Source organism: Rhea americana, unplaced genomic scaffold, assembly GCF_003343005.1.
Source record: "Rhea americana isolate MKP2758 unplaced genomic scaffold, rheAme1 scaffold_139, whole genome shotgun sequence".
Taxonomy (NCBI): Eukaryota; Metazoa; Chordata; class Aves; order Rheiformes; family Rheidae; genus Rhea; species Rhea americana.
In genome coordinates, this window is record NW_028185472.1 from 1,349,137 (window position 1) to 1,365,245 (window position 16,109).

General features: G+C 46.0%; 1 protein-coding gene across 2 annotated transcripts in view; it reads left to right on the forward strand.

Moving 5' to 3' along the window:
• Window positions 1-6,583: 6,583 nt before the first annotated feature.
• LOC146599549 (uncharacterized) overlaps window positions 6,584-16,109 on the forward strand; it is a 94,887-nt gene continuing 85,361 nt past the window's right edge. Inside the window, exon 1 of one of the 2 annotated variants that reach the window (XM_085298464.1) lies at window positions 6,584-6,659. The gene's annotated coding sequence lies outside the window, so the exon portion shown is untranslated. Of the gene's footprint in view, window positions 6,660-13,095; window positions 13,172-16,109 lie in introns of those variants that run through there. The other variant, XM_085298460.1, reaches the window with a different exon arrangement.

Sequence of the window (16,109 nt, forward strand, 5' to 3'; positions counted from 1 at the left end):
GGCGGGGCGCGGCGGGGGGTCGCGCAGGACCCCGCGCGGGCGAGGCCGTTGGCCGCGGTGGTGCCCGCGGGGCCGCGCTGAGGTAAAACCGCTCACGCCGGTGCCGCCTTCCTGCCGGTGAGAGCAGCGCTCCGTCGCTGCGGGGCGAGGGGGCCCTTCGCCGCCGGACACGGGGTGCCAGCGGGTGCGGGCCTGCCCCCCGGGGCGTCTGAGCGAAGCGAGGCGGCTCCTGGGCTCGGGGCCGAGCCGCGTGAAGCGCTGAGCAGCGGCGGCAACGTCCGGGGCTGAACCCGAGATTAGAAACCGGCGCGCAGGACCTGGGCTCTGCTCTGGCTCTTCCCCTCCGACGGTCCTTTCTCTTCTTCTTTTCTTCTTCTTCTTTTTTTTCTTTACTTTGAGATGACCCAACTGAACGGTGTAGGGGACACATCTAAAGCACTTTGTAAACCAAGGAGGTTACGAATCTCTTCTGTAGAATTCCCTTGGCGGCTGCCCGGGTTTTTGCTCCATCAACCGCCTCGGTGCTTAACACGGTTTCCTTTCGTGTAGCGTTGATGTACTCGTGGTCAGGCAATGTTTAATCCATTATTTTGTGGGATTCAGAACACTCTCTGCTCGGTTTTGCCCCCTTCTTAGGGTTTTTCTTAGTCCTTCCTCAGATGTTCAAGTTATTTTTTTCCGGGATGCGTTTTCTTAGCTAGCATTGTCTAGGCTGTGAATTTCTCTTAGAATACCAGTTTAGATCAACAACTTTCCAACTGAAAACTGAATTTTAAAAATTACTTATTTCCTTTTTTTGGCAGGTTTTAGTCTGTGAATGGGCTCTGCCTCTTGCAGAGTTTTCTTAATAGCTTCTCTGAATGATATTTTATCCAAACTACTTGAAAGTTTAAGTTCTCTTCCCATTTTGTTCTTTTTTATGTACTAGTATGTTGCATCTTTCTTTAAAGGGTCTGAGAAGCATGATCTCAGCTTTTTTCAGAAACTGTCCTGGCTTTCTTGTCTCATTTTCATAACTGTGAGCTTCCTTCTTGTTTTTCAGCTGAAGGAAGATTGGCCAACAAACATGTTTGGAAAGCCATGTTTATCTTTTTTTTTTCTTCTTTTTGAACCCAAAGAAACATGCAGCCACACCCGTACACACACTTCTCGGCAATATCATTTCTTATCTAGCTGCTTCTTTCTGTTGATACGCAGAAGCTGGGTGATGCTTGAGAGCATCTCCTGTTGCCRAAGCACACCTGCCTTAGATGCAAATGGTAGCGTTTTGCCAGCTCAGTTTTACAGCTTTGATCCAGCTCAGTAGAGCTGGAAAAAATGCTTCCCGCTGAGTTGGCTACCTTTTGCATTGATCCTCCCAGATGAGAAGTTTCATGTCCCTAGTGTTATTTGTGTCTTTTCCTTTCCCTTAGTGGTCTGCTGCCTGAATTATACAAGTGCAAACTGAGCAGATGCAGGGTGTTGGGTTAAGAGGAAGCCATTGAGATTAGCCTGGAATCACCAGCCCCATCCACGCTCTCCCTCATTCACTGCAGGTGTGATTTAATAACTGGGTTCTGCCTGATATTTTCTCACGGCAAAACCATYGCTTTCCTTCTTTTTAGAATTAAAAAATGCTAGGCTATAGGGCTCTCTTCAGTGAAGTGACCAAATCACCCTGAAGAGTGTGTGTAAAGGGTGTTTTGCAATTGAAAGCCTGTTGACTCCTTTGCAGTCATGCTGGAGTAGTTCCTGTGTTTTGCTTTCCTGCCTTTTAATTGCAGGAGAGAGTTGACCAGCTCCCACAGCTCAAGCTCATGCAAGGGCATGTCTACCTTGTGCAATTAAGCGTCCTCCTTGCTATCTTTTCCATGCTTTGCAGTACTGTATGCCTGAGTTTGCATTCCCAGGGATAGGGCAGCAGCTGAAACTCAGCTGTGTTTGTACTTGGTCGAGAACCCGCAGCTTCATAACACTAATGCAGGCAAAAATCATTTGAGTGCTGCCAAGCCATCATTTTCTCCCTGTGCTCCCTGCCAAGGACAGGGAAGTCCTCTTGCAGGTGATGGAAAAAATCTCACTCCGTGAGCAGCTCTGTGCCTGGAGCAGCCCCTACAATGCTGAAGTCATGGCAGTGTCAGCACAGCTTTGTGGTGGGGGCATTTACTGGATCTGCTTTTGGTTTCATTGGCTTGTGATGCTCCTGATCGTCCATGTCATGGGCAGTGCTGCGATGATTTAAGGGACTGGTTTGTGCCATGCTGTAAATCTCTCAGAGTGGTTGTATGACAGCTTTTGTGAATAGAAAGTGGCCTTTTAGCAGGATTAGGTCCTGTGATGTTTGTGTGGAGGTTAACAATTTGGCTGTTTTGCTACGACACGCTTTGGGAGGGGTGCTCCCCATTTTACACAGTGATTGGTATTTTTAAAACAAATGCTCGTGGTGCTTACAATTGCTCTGTAATTCTGAGTTGGTTGAGTGCACCCCTTGGCTGGGGGTTTGCTTGCATGCCCTCTGCATCCAGCAATAGAAAACAGATGGATGTGGATTCGGAAACACTCTGCCTTCCCAAGTTGCTATTTGAGTAGCAGCCTTACTTCTCTGGGTCAGCAACCCATTGGATTATTAATCTTGTCAATTAGCTTCTCCTCACTCTGTGCTAACTCGCTTTATCATCCACACGGTTCCTGCACGTGTCTTCATCCTTTGTGCTGTAGGAGAGCTAAATTGGATTGGGAGAGAATTGGCAAGAGGCCTGTATATTCCTCGAAAGATATTGATTGTCCTGGACAGTTGGTGTTTGTTTCTTTTGTTTCCCCCGCTCGCGTCACGGGGTCAGGCTCGTTAGAGTAGCGGCTCGCTAGAGGATCGAAAAACAGCAAACGCCTTGCAGACCGAGGCTGGACCGGTGCCATTCCAACTCGTGTCTTTGGGAAGTGTTAAATCTGAAGCAGCCGGCCTGGCAATTCTATTAACGAGAACCCAGYGCAGGAGAGCAAAATGTAACTCTGGGATAAAAAGAACGCTCAGACTCGAGCTGAGACGCTTTGCTGGTTCTCCTAGGTTCATGGCTGTGATTAACGTACCCCATTTTACCCACAAATGAAGCTTAAAGTAGGGATGTCAAATAAAGCCTGGACAGCGACAAAAGATTGCTGCTAAATCTGCATCGAAGAAGTCCTTGAATCTAAAACCGTGCTCCTCCTGGAGCCCAGCAGTCTCTTGGTAATGGTTACCACAAATGAGTTTCCCACTTAACTCTTGACATGCAGAACACCCCAGAGCTGAGCTGCCAGCTGATTCAAGAGACAGCTTGCATGGGCTCTTACAGCCAGGATCAGCTCTCTGTGTATAATCAATGCTGAGCAAATAGCACAAAAATGATACCGTGTTTATATCAAACCGGAATGAAAGCTTTGCAAGCACATCAGAGCTCTCTACCAAAAGCCCGCACTTGAGTTCAGCCAATTCTCTTGGCCAGCTGCTTTCCCAGTTTGATTTTTTGCAAACCACATCTTCCTGTTTGCTGTGGCTTAATACTCTTGTGGCAACGTCAGCATCTCTTGAATTGACAAGGAATGGTTAATTGGGATATTTTTAGCTGTCCTTGTGGTTGRATCCTGGAAATTAGACACAGGAGCCAGCATCATTTAACCATTGAGCTTTACACAGAGGCACAGTGTGAGAATCAGAGCTTCCCTCGCTGCAGCTGAGCCTGTGGACCGCTTAGGAGCAAGCACTTCAGGCAAGATGGGAATTTACTGTGCCGATGAGTACTGGCTACTTCAGAATTAAACAAATGAAGTGCTTGCCCTGGCCCCTGGAGCTCAGCATAGATTTTTCCTTTCAGGAAACTAGCTGGCATCAGACCAAGGGAAAAAAAAAATGTCCTTGAGGCTTTTGGTATTMCTATGGAAAAGCCCTGAGAATAGCAAATTCCGGATTGTGAGCTATTGCCTCTTCTGCCGTGCCGTTGGATTGAGCAGGGAGCAAGCGCCGGGCGGCATTGCTGAAGATGCACAGCTCCTGTGGGCCCCAGTTACGCCAGCTTTGCCCGGGTGTCTGTTGGTACGAACTCAGGCTCTTTACTGCTTGAGGCCCTGCTGGCATCCTGACAGCAGAACTAAAGCCAGCTTGCTCAGAAGTGCTTGGTTGTTAAGGTACTCAGCAGCTAGCTGTTTTTGCCTCTGCTGTGAGAGGCAGGGTGGTGGGATGTGCTTATTCAGCAAGGTGGAGCGTGMGCTGTGTCCTGTGAGCGAGCACTAGCCTGCGTGGCAATCCTTGTTTGGAGCAGGCGTGCAGACTTGGTTTATTTCTTTACGGGCTGGCTTGCTTGGCAGGAATTGGTGGGACCTCGTGAAGTCGTGCCCTTTGGCTCTAGGTTTTACATCTCTTGCTCCCCTTCCCTGCCTGCAACAGTTGTTCCCCTCTCTAGTAGGGTTGGTGAGGGGGCATGCTTTGCATGCCTTTTGCCAAGTGTTAAGCTGTGTGCTGGCTGCAGGCTGCCGAAAACACGGAGGGTGTATTGCAGAAAACAGTTGTACCATTGTCGTGGTAAAGCATGCGTGAGCAGCATCTGCTGCTCGCTGGGGGGATGCAAGTATGGGTCTTCAGTATGAGCTAGTACCATTTCTTTTTAAGTTTCCTCTCTTCACATGAAAAGTTGTATCTTCTTACTGCTCAAGTTTTAATTTTAGCTGTGTGGTTTTTCTTTTCCCAAGGTAAAATTTGGGAATGTATTCTTTCCTGCTATCATTTATATTGACCTGAATAAGTCTGACACCTGYCCTGAGCTTGAGTGGAAGAATGTTGCACCAAGAGTTACTTGCATGTCTTGCCAAAGATTTTAATACAGTGTCTAGAAGAAGGCAACAAGCAGTAGTGACCTCTGTGTTTAGGATTTTCAAGCAGAAATTCTATTTCTTCGAAAATTAGTTTCATAAAGTTTCTGTGGTGTCTTGTTTTTACTGATTCTCTTCCTCCCTTGCCCCTCAGTTTAATGAGTTGAAACCAATTGCGAGAGCATTGTTGTCTAAATGCCAGGGCCGACTTATCGAGGAGGATGTAATATGTTTATTTCCTGCAAGTGATAATGCTAGAAGTGGGTTAGAAGTGTTGCAAATGTTATTGGTGCTGCTTACAATGCTCACCTAGATAAAGTTACTGGAACTGGTTTAAGGCATTTTCTTCCTTACTTGCACAGTGAGTTTCACAAGGAAACCTGTAGCTTAAAGCCATATGTGTTTCTGCAAGGTATGGATTTGCTTGTTGGCTCTTCTGGTGCTTGGTTAAGCCACCTCCCTGCAACTTGCTGCGTTGATACAACAGGTTGGGTGGCCATGCAATGAATCTGCTCTTTACTGTCATATTCTTGAGCCACTGCTGTATCCCCATCTGGTTCATAATGTCACTGTACCAGCCTATCCAGAAGGCTGGGGAAGAGCTACCTAAGCTGCTGCCAAATAGTGCCCATCGTGCTACTCCCAAGACTCAAGTAACACGGCTGTTGAAATGCTGAATCCAGTTTCTTGTGTCTTTAATTCATATGGCAGTATGAGAGAGCCAGTTCCTCCAGGCCCTTTCTTGTTCTTGAGGCCAGAGACCTCACAATGCATCTGTTTGAGGAGTCCAGGAGGTGGCTTGATGGCTATTCACGGGTCAGGAGGTCTGACTGGAGGCTGCTCTGTTTACCTCATGCCTCAAGCAAAAGATGTGGGGAGAATTGGAAGCAGAAAGTGGGGGGAATAGAATGCAAAGCTGTGACAACCAGTAAATTCTCAAAGATCTTAACCACAGGAGGGGTTGAACTTGCCTCCAGCTAGTGTGTTTAATGTGTAATTAGCTGCCTTTTAAATGGGCTTGCTTTAATCCAGTGTCCATGGAAAAATTGCGTGGAGTGAGTGTTGAGAGGAGGGGTAGACTTGGCTATGCAGTTGTGTTGCTTTTGGGCTTAGTCTGTGAATCCTCTTACTTATTCCAACTTCGAGCAGACCAGGGAAAGCACAGAAAGCTTTTGCATAGCCCTCAATGTAATTTAAATGTTCAAGGCCCTGGATTGAAATGATTGTCAAAATGCAGTCTTGTGCTTCAGGGTGCAGACATGCAGCCTGCGAGGGTCAGTAAATGTCCCTTTCTAGCACTTTTTATTAGTGTTTTGAGTAGCCCCTCACCTGAAGCAGGGATTGCCTATGGTGGAAGGAGGGCAGTGTGCAAGGAGGCCAGTAGCAGCACAGAAAATCCTCTTAAATGTTTGGGTGTTTTTCTTGAGCGTTTGAGGCTAAGCTCTCTTTGGATTTATTACAACAAGGTTTTTCACTCCAGCGTAGGTTGGAGAGAACCTTGCAGAGCTCTTCTACTCCCCTCTGGGTCAGGGAGCTTTAGGCTGTAGCTTTATACACAGCAAAATCAATGAAACCACCTGCAGCTGCTGAACAGGAGATGTCTTGCTACTCTGTATCAGCCTGTCAGACTAGGTCCTGCTCCTTACCATGGCCAGCTCTGCTGCTTGTTAAACCTGTCACTGAGCCTATTTAATACAGTGAAGTGGCAGAGAATCCTGTGTGATATAAATACTTATTTTGCAGTCTTAATTCTCTGTCACTGGGAGTTAAATTGGCTTGAGGAGGAATCCCGAGTGCTGGAAACTGTGGAGGGAGCCTGGGATGAAGACATGGTGAAGGTAAGAGGGAGATGATGGATCTCTGCTGCTTTTTGACAACAATGAAYTGTTGCCAGCCCTCTCTCACTCAGGAAATGGTTTTACGAGTCACCCTCTAGGATTTTCCAGGGATGATCTTCTACCTTGGAGTGTCAGGGACAGAGATGTCCAAGAGGCTGGCAGGGTGATCCAGTTGTCTGGGTGGGAAACATGTCTCTAGTCTTTAAAACTGTAGATTGAACAGCCCTGCTAGTCCATATTCTCTGACTGCTRGAAACTTCAGGCTTTGAGTGGAAAAAGTTGGGCTGGGCGTTATCCTACTTTAACTGACCGAGCATGGATTTAGTGCTGCCTTGGGATGACTCCCTTAATTCTGTTTAGTTTGTTTCCATTCTCCTTTCATGAAGAACCTAGCAGAAGGGTATGTGCGTGGGAGGCTGCGTCCCTGCTGGTGGCAGCAGGGATGCATGCTGCGAAGTGGAGCTGCGCTGCGATTCCTTCTCATGCTGCAAAGCCAGTGGGGAAAAGCCATGGCTGACACGCATTGCTGGGCAGCCCAGAGTCTCTGCTGCCAGGAGGTTACGCGCAGGTGGTAGGAAGGTTCCCAGCACCAATGTCACAATACAGCTGAGGGTGCTTGTGTCATGCCTAGCATGAGCTCTGTGGCTTCAGCTGATCTCAGCTGACTTTGAAAACTCTGCCATGTGAAAGATTGGCCTGTATTAATCATTTGCTTTTTCATACTAAATTGAGAGGAATTTCTATAGAGGTGAAAGCTTGAGCTTCGAAATAAACTTTTCTTTTTGGATGCTTTGGGATATTTCTGTGATGCGAGTGTGCTGTCACATGGAAATAATTACCAGGAATCAGGAAGATTGTGAGAACAGTTTTGTTAGAGAGGCCTTGATGGTTTATTGATTTTGATGCCACAGAAATTCAGTTTGAGTTGCTTGGTGCTTTTCTAAGGAAAAGAAAATCTGTATTAAATAAATATATATATATATATAAAGTGTGGGAACAGCATTGAGTATTTCTGCGAAGGCTGTTCAAATGAGGCTTGAACGTACAGGTGTTAACTGTGTTCCTCTGTTCGTGCTGAGAGGGTTGACAGAGCTGATGGTTTTGGTGGAGAGTGCAGTAGAGATCCCTCACTGTTTCCCAGCTGAAGCTAGCCTGGGACCTCAAAGCTGCTTAGTCAGGAGACTGTGTGACTAATGGTATGTAAACACAAAAAGCAAGAGAGGATCAGCTCTGCCTGCTTTGCCTCTGAAAGCTAAAGGTGTGGTGGGGGGAGCTGCATCAAATTGTTGCTAAGATCAGTGATTGTGTTTAGATGCTGTCTCTGGGTATGTCCTGTTAGGTCTGCCAACCTATTCGCTCTCTCCCCTTAGCACAGCTTTGTTGTGGCTTTTACTTCTTCAGGGTGGTCATGCTCTTGCTGGTTTTTTTTTGAGATAGGTCACTTGTTTGGTTGTAAAAGCTCATTCTGGCAACCAGCCCAAGGCCCTAAAATTCAGAGCTGAGCATGGGTGTCCCTTGCCTCTCCTCTGGAGAGGTGCTGATCAGAGGACCATGTCAGCAGCCTTGCACGGGATCCTGGTGGTGAGCGTGTGGCAGCAYGGAGAGCCCCTCTATCTCCCTGCTTGTGTGCAAGCAGAGGATGGGGAACAACGTGGCTGGGTGGCAGCTTGGGCCCCCTCAGTACTGGGGTCAGGCTAGCCCTTGCCAGATGCTTTTGGCTGCGCTGCGCTTTTGAGCTGCACCTATGCTTCCTGTGGGTGTTGAAAGAGGTCGCAGCACAGCATGAAAGGTTGGCTCAGAGTTCAGGCCTATCTTTCTGCTTTYTCTTGCCTTTTTCCCCAGGGTTTCTCTGCAAAGAACTGGAAACTCCCCTCCATGAGCTTCTGTGACTGCCTTAGGAATGTCCAGATCGATTTGACCTTTGGTGCTGCAGAGGACTTTGCTTATGTATTTTCAGCATGCTGCTGTCTGTTATACCCTTTGCTTATGCTTGTGCTTACTCCTCACCTCCTGAAAACTCCTTGAGAACATCCTTTAGCTTAGGCAAACATCAAAAACCCACAAAACCTCACAGAGAGACTTTGTCTTCCTGCTATTCTTTTATAAGCCAGAGGGAAACCAAGAAGAGGTGACTTCTGTGCATAGCTGCTGGGCACATCAGCCCCATCTGGAGTCCGTGGGTAGCAGTTTTCGATGAGTCTCCTGAAAAGCGAGTGGCTGAGCACATTCAGCAGTGACTAGAGCTGTTAAAATGGTTTGAAGAGACTTATACATGTAGAGAGACAAAGCTGTGATGCTTTTCCTCTTCCTAGTGCTGCATCGTAGCTTAAGAGCCTCATCTTGGTTCCTAGGCATGCCCCAGTGCCACCTTCCTGAGGTCATGCTTCCCAGATCTCAAACTGTGCTCAGGCCAAAAATCTATCTCCTTCCCCTTTATTTTCCTTTTTTGGACTAGTTTCCATTTGGATCAAAAGAACTGTGCACACTGCCACAAATGTGGAGGAGATGACTGAGACATGTGGAAGAGGGAAAAGGCAGGATAGTCTATTTTGGCAGCAAGAGTTTTAGGTGGGTTAAGCTGATGGGTGGATTGCACCTCAGAGGTGAGAAGAGAAACACAGAATAGTGGACCCTTTTGCTTCCGCTGGAGCTACAGTTTGTTGCTGTGTCCAAGGAAAGGTCTGCTTTTCCAAGCTGTATGGGAGCTGTGGGAAGGAAAACATGTTTTACAATACCTTGAAGCAATTTCCTCAGGCTTTGGTTACTGGATGGTGGAAACTGCTGTTTTGGAAGAGTCTGAATTTCTGTGGAATAGAGAAATGTCAGTGGCAGAATAAATAAGAGGAACTGCTTACTGAAAGGCAATGATGTACATGAGTAGTGCATGTGACTGGGAAGTAGGACAGCGATTTTATTGTCGACTTGCTTATGCAACTTCTACCTCAGTTTCCCTCCCTGTAAAAGAGAGGTAATGGCTGCAATGTGCATTAATGTTTCTGAGAGGCTTTGATGTTGCTAGAGCCCTTTGAGGTGTATTGTTAATAGACAGCTTTATATACACACAGAAACAGCTGCAAACATTCAACTTCCCAGTTAACCCAGGGGAGCTATCCCTCTGGGGGAACTTTTGAGCACTACTTTTAAAGGAAACATTCTTTCCGAATATATCAAGCAGAATATTTATCTGCTTAAATGAGCTGCAGAGCAAGGCCTGATATGTCAGGGCCGCTCTGGAACGAAGTGCAAGAAATCTGCTGTCATCTCCTCTGGCAGTGAGGCTAGGGGTAGGTTTATTTTCCTGCTTATCTGGTTATAAGTGTTTTTCTGACCTGTTTCGGGTTGTAAAGCCAGCATGGTAGGTGCTTATTGCTAGTGCTTGATTTCCTTGGCTATGACTTCTCAAGGTGCTGGTGGTTGGAAAGCATGCATACTTTTGATAGCTCTCAGCATGCTAATCATGTCTGAGGAGTTGGTCATATGTGCTTGTATCAAGGGAATTGTGTATCCTTTCTGGTGATAACAATTAGAAAAAACCCACAGAAACTAAGCCATGCTGTTGGCTACAAGAGGCCAGAGCTGTTGCTTGTGCTTAAAGTAAGAAGATCACTGGGAGGGCACAGAAGAGGGGGGAGGTTCTTAAAGAAAACTAGCGTAAACATCTCAAAACCTGTGTAACATTTCAAAGCTGACAGCAGGCACCCCGACAAGCAAAAAAGTCAGGTCTCCTGTAGTGGCTGTATCTGCTCTGGCCAGGAGCATTCGCAAAGCTGCAGTGTTGGTCTTTGGGATGAGCAGATAGCTGGCAGTGGCTGGGTCTCCTCACAATCACTTGCATGCTCTCCTGGCTGGTGTCTCCTTTTTCTTTTACTATTTCTTGCATGAGGGACTGCTCCTCTGTGGTTCCTGCAGTGCCAAAGAGCCTCACTATTTCTCTGCTTCATGGTTTACTTGCATGTTCTAGTACTTATGTGATGCTGCTTCCTTTTCCTGTTGCAGGTCATTTGGTATCTCTTGGTCCTCTACCTCTGGCTGGTAACTTTTTTCAGCTCTGTGGTCAATCTTTATTTGCAATATTAGATGAAATAAAATGATATCATGTCCGCTAGGAGTTAGACTAGTTTGGCCTTGCCAGCAAGTGACCAGATATATCTGGACGTCAAGGTTGAGGATGGATGAGAATCACTGGGGCACTGGCAGCAAGGAAAGTATAACCGCAGCAGAAAGGCAGCTGAGAAGCTTTGCTGACATGAGCACATCCTCCAGTGCTTGTGCTTTGTCGCATGAGGTATTACCACGTTTCTGGAGGAGAGCAGCCCTGTGGGGAGTGGTACCAATGGGAACTGCGCAGCCTTGGTGACAAAGGTTGTTCAGGAATAGTGAGGATGAGGACTGATCCCTCAGTGCTGAGCCGTGTGCCGGCTGTTGCAGGACAAAGGCTTTGTCTGAGAGCTGCGTCTGCTTTGGAAGGAAGGCCAGGCCAGCCACATGTGGGTTTTATTAAACCCAGCAGTCAGCAGGACTTACAGAGAAGCTACAAGCATGTCTGTTTGCCTTGCTCAGCAGTACCAGTAGGAGATGGGTTTGAACTTTGCCAGTAATGTTTTGGGAATGCTGTTTAATAGTAGAAATTGAATCATGAAAGTTAGTAGCAGGGAGGAGGAGGAGGAGGTAGGGAGAAATGGTTCTTTCAACAGGAGCCCAGGCAAGTAGATCAGGCCTCTCTATGGCATTACTCAGAGGCTGAGCCCTGCTGCAGGAAGAGGTTGATGTTATAGAAGATGATATGACCTTTGTTTAGAAGTTATTAATTTCTAGCATATTGCTTCCTAACTTGACCTGAAATTCATGCTTTCAGAAAGACGAAGTCCTGCAGAGCTAGCACAGCCCTTTTCAAATGTATGCCACATGAAACTAAGACATGAGTTTCCTTGTTGTGAGAAAATAGCCTTTCTGTGCTTTATAAATAACCTGCCACTGAAAGTTATTGGCCAGATTGGATTTGTGTTCTGTTTTTTTTTTTGTCTTTGTAGAGATTTTATGTTCCACCGTAGAAGAATGGCATTCAGTTAATTACTTAAAGAAAAGTGCTGTTGGTACATAGCATGATTGAATAACTTTCCTTTTCTGATGCGAGTGTAAAGCAAAAGGGAGAGCAATTACAAATAGTGACAGAAAGTTTGTGCATGAGGCTTAGGTCCAATGTCTATGCTATAGTCTGTGGTTTTCAGCATTGTATTCATTCTTACAARTGCCTTCAGCCCTTCCATAATGGGAAAACAGAAGCGAGAAAGCAGGGGATTGAATGAACTATGATTTTTCTTGGCTCTTATGGATTGGTAATTGCTGATGTCTGTGAGTCCTCCATAAAGACTAGGGAAAAACAAGGTTTTTTTCTCAGTTCAAGGTAAAGTACATGAATAAATCTTGCAGTTTATAGTGAGGTCCAATTGGCAGGAAGTACGTGACAAGTCCTTGGGCTGAGCTTGTTGTTAAAGACCCAGTACGTTCCCCTTCCCGTTTTGGTACTTTGAAGCATTGCTCTAAGAAGTTCTCCCAGTTTTGTTGTCCCTGTGCAGCTTTGCTGTCCTTGTTCCCTTGCTTTCCTCTAACTTTCAAATCCTCTCTCAGTTAAAATGTACTTGAAGACAATTTTCAGCCACTGTGTTCATTGTGTTATATGAACAAAAGTGGAAAAGTAAAATCATATTAAACACGTTTGATTTCTGTTACCATACATAGTAACTTTAGCTTCAGTTAGGTGGTCAGAAGAATGACTGTTCATGGCTGTTTGTAAATGTTTCCAGTAAAACGTCTTATTTTTCTAATACTTCTTTTGCATTTTATGGCCACTTTGAGAAGTATTTCTGCAGGCAGCAGAGCAGACTTCTGCTGCAGCCTTTACTCAATGCTGCTAGATTTCTTTTGTATGACTAATATGCAAGGGACTGTATAAAGCAAGTAGTGAGAAACAGAAAACAGTTTTGATCAGTGCTGAATTAAAAAAAATAGAAGCAACACAGCTCTGACATCAGATGAGATTCATCTGCTCTACAGACTAGAAAAAATTACAGAAGTGCTATAGAAGAGTAGTGCAATTTAGCAGATGACCCCTGATACCAAATTTATTAGCCTCCACCCTACTTAGATGTTAACATTAGTGTACTGGCTAATGAGGAAGCATTGCTGAGCAAATAGCACTGGTCTGGGGCTTGTGATCTGTGTTTTTGCCCTAGCTTCCTTCTGTGATTTTGGGATAAGTATCTTTGTCGTGTTTGGTACCTCAGCTGTGACATACGGACCGGGCAGGAGTCTGTTTAGTGTAAAGATCTAATAGCCGTTGATCTCTCATGACACTGACTTGGTTTCCTTTCTTTCACCAACTGTTCTTTTTAATTAGTGTCACTAATTAATATCCTTTCTGATACTTACAGGATTTGACAGTTGATGTTCGCCAATGGGATCCTGTTCAGGCTCACTCTCAGTGCCTTAAGGGAAGCCTATGCTCTGAGCAAGTAGGTTTGTAGTATTCACTGCTGTTCTTTTCGTGGGGAACAGGAGAGTATCTGTATTTGTCTGAGCGAGTGAAATGTGTGTAAGAGTAATATTTGATGTCAGAAGAAGATGAGTATACCACTAAAGATGTGTAGCCTTCCAGCAGTGGAGTCTGGCCCTGTGCAGGGGCATCTATATTTACTTCTCTGTTCGGGTTTTTCTTTGCTTGCTTTTCTGATCATGAATTGTCCCAGGCTTACTGTCCTTGCTAAATGTTAAAGAAAAGGGAGGAGGAGGAGATTATTTGCTATCAATCAGTAAGAGTTGTTTTTTGTAGTTGAAGTGGCCCACATTCTTGGCAGGCTCTCTGCACAGCTCACAGGATGTGGAGCTCCTCTGGTTTGGGGCAGTTCCTGCCTTCTACCTAGAGGAGTGCAACCCCTTGCCCAAGATAGTGGGGAAACTCTTACGACTCATCTGTAGCCTGGGACAGTGCAGGTCTCTCCTACTCCCCACTATCCCACAGCAGGATGAAAAGTTGGGAGGCTCCAGAGACTGCTTGTTAATTTGCCCTTTTGCTTGGCCTATGGGTATTGGTTGACAGATACAATGGGAGAGGCTGCTTTTGTAGCATTCTGACAGTGCAGTAAATATTTTTTTTCCATGCATATGTAGTGTTAAAATACCAATGCAGAAGGTAATGTTTGTACTTAACTTTGCTGACAGCATTCTCAGATTGAAAGCGTTATAATGGCTTAGTTGGTTGAGTGAAGGATTTTGATGGCTGGGAGGGCTGTAGCCTGCTCCTAGTCCAGAGCACATATTTCCTCACTGCTTCTCCTGAGCCTTCATTATTGGGTATGTCTGCATCAGTTTCAATTTGGGTCAGGAGTGTGCTTTTCAGAATGAGTTGGAGACTGGCACTGCTTGGTGTGCTTTGGTTCACATTGTAGGACAGTCTTGGGACATATAAACTGGGTTCTTTTAGGTGGAGCTGAATAGGAGAGTGCTCTCTCCAACCACTAGTGGACACACGTTCTACAGGACCATGCTAGTTCTCATTGAGTGTGTGTAGCTGTTGGGTCCTCAGCACAAGAGTTTCCCTCTGCAGCTCTGCTCCTGCGAGGCCATGTTGCTTGCTAATGTAGGCATAACCTTTCTCTTCCCTTACTTAGAACTGTAGTTGCCCTGGCTTTGTTTCCTGTTATATTAGTTAGTGGCAGATGAATTGTTTAAAACCACCTGGTGTCACCTGACAAACATGGAGAGGGTTTAGCAGGAGGGGCCTGGCTTGATATTCTCTGTTCCTCCCCCATGGCAGTGGTGTTTCTGTGGCTTTGCATGATCCTGTGCAGGAAGCAGCTACAGAGGCTTTAGGCAAGCTGCTGCTGCAAGCTGCCGAGAGCAGCTCTGAGTCTGCAGACACAACAAGCGGATTGGAAAGAGATTTTGGAAAGAGGAAAGTGCAAAGGAAGTGTTGCCTTTGTTTGTAGAGCCGGTTTCAGGCCATGAGATAAGGCCATCTAGGAAGTGACCAAAAAGTATTCTGGAAATTGAATTCTTTCAGAAACTTCATTGCAGCAATTGCTGGAAAACAACCTTTGTCTCTCTGCACTATTGTGTTCGTGCAGTTTTGATGAATGGATAAAAGCACAAGTACTTGGTGAGGCAACAGCACTGAGCATATCCTCATTTCTTTTCACTGCTAGTGGCTTTTTCCAGTTAGTCACTGATGCCAACTTTAGACCACAAGAAACTGTAGTTTTGTCAGTGTTGGACTGTCTTCATTCCCCTCCCCTGGCATGGATGTGGCAGTGCACGTCAGGTGTGTGTCATGTCCTCCTCATCAAACACGATGAGGCTGCGAGTTGGGGCTTGCCTCTAGATAAGGTCTTAGGCACGTCAGTGTGTGAGACACCTTGGGGAAAAAGAAATACGGTTTGTTAGCGTTTGCAGACAGAAGAGCTGTGCAACTCTGATGGACTGTGGAGAAGCTATCCATGTTCCAGTGGAGAGTAGCTGGCATTTCCTGCATTTCGCCCTGCCCACAAAGGCTCTGCCATGTACCCAGCAGAGCCTGAGTCACGGCCACCCAGCAAGGAGGCACTCAGCTGTCTTCAGCAGCCTGTGAATCGCATCCTCATTGCTGGCTCGCGGGCTGCTGCGGCTTACTGCTTTGTTACTTTGCCTCTGATGGCCTTTAATGGGTTCCCCTATAGCATGCCTATACCTGTGGTTCCAAGTTGCAGCAGGAGGAAGCTGCTCTTACGCTGGTATTGCAGTGTGAACAAATCTGCTGTTGTTTTCTTAAGCTTTCTGTACTTAGAGCAGGCACAGCCTGTAGCAGATTATTCCTCCTTGGATAATAATTGCTCTGCCCTGCCTCTGATTGCTATCAGGAACAGTGGAGTAATGCCTCTGCTGTGCTGCCCAATGTGTCTTTTTGCTCGAGTTACTCAATATATTTATTGCTTTAAGGCATCAGTGCTCAGCTGAAAAATCCCATCTGCCCTCTCAGAAGCTGTTTGGCAATGTAAGTGGATTCTCTGAGTGGACTGCAGTTACCAAGATGCCAAACATGCTCTCAGTAATTGCCCCTTGTTATACTACCAACAGGTCCACGTGTTCCTTGATTTCAATTATGGCATTAATTTGAAGAGGAGAAAAGATAGGGCTGGGTCACAGGGTGCTTTTTTAGTAACTGGAATTACATTCCCAGCCGATCAAGCAATGCTCCATATGTGACCATTGGAATTGAAGTGGAATATTTTGCTTTTTGTGGTCACTCAGGGGAGGTCCGAGATGTGTAAATGAATGCTGCTGGGGGAATTTCGGTGAATGTGAAGAGATCAGCCTGTCTGAAAGAGATTTGGCCTGTCTGAAATGGCTCTTTTGACTGTAGGAAAACAATTCTTAACTTGCTTTATAAAATGAATTAGAAAGAATTGGAAAGATTTA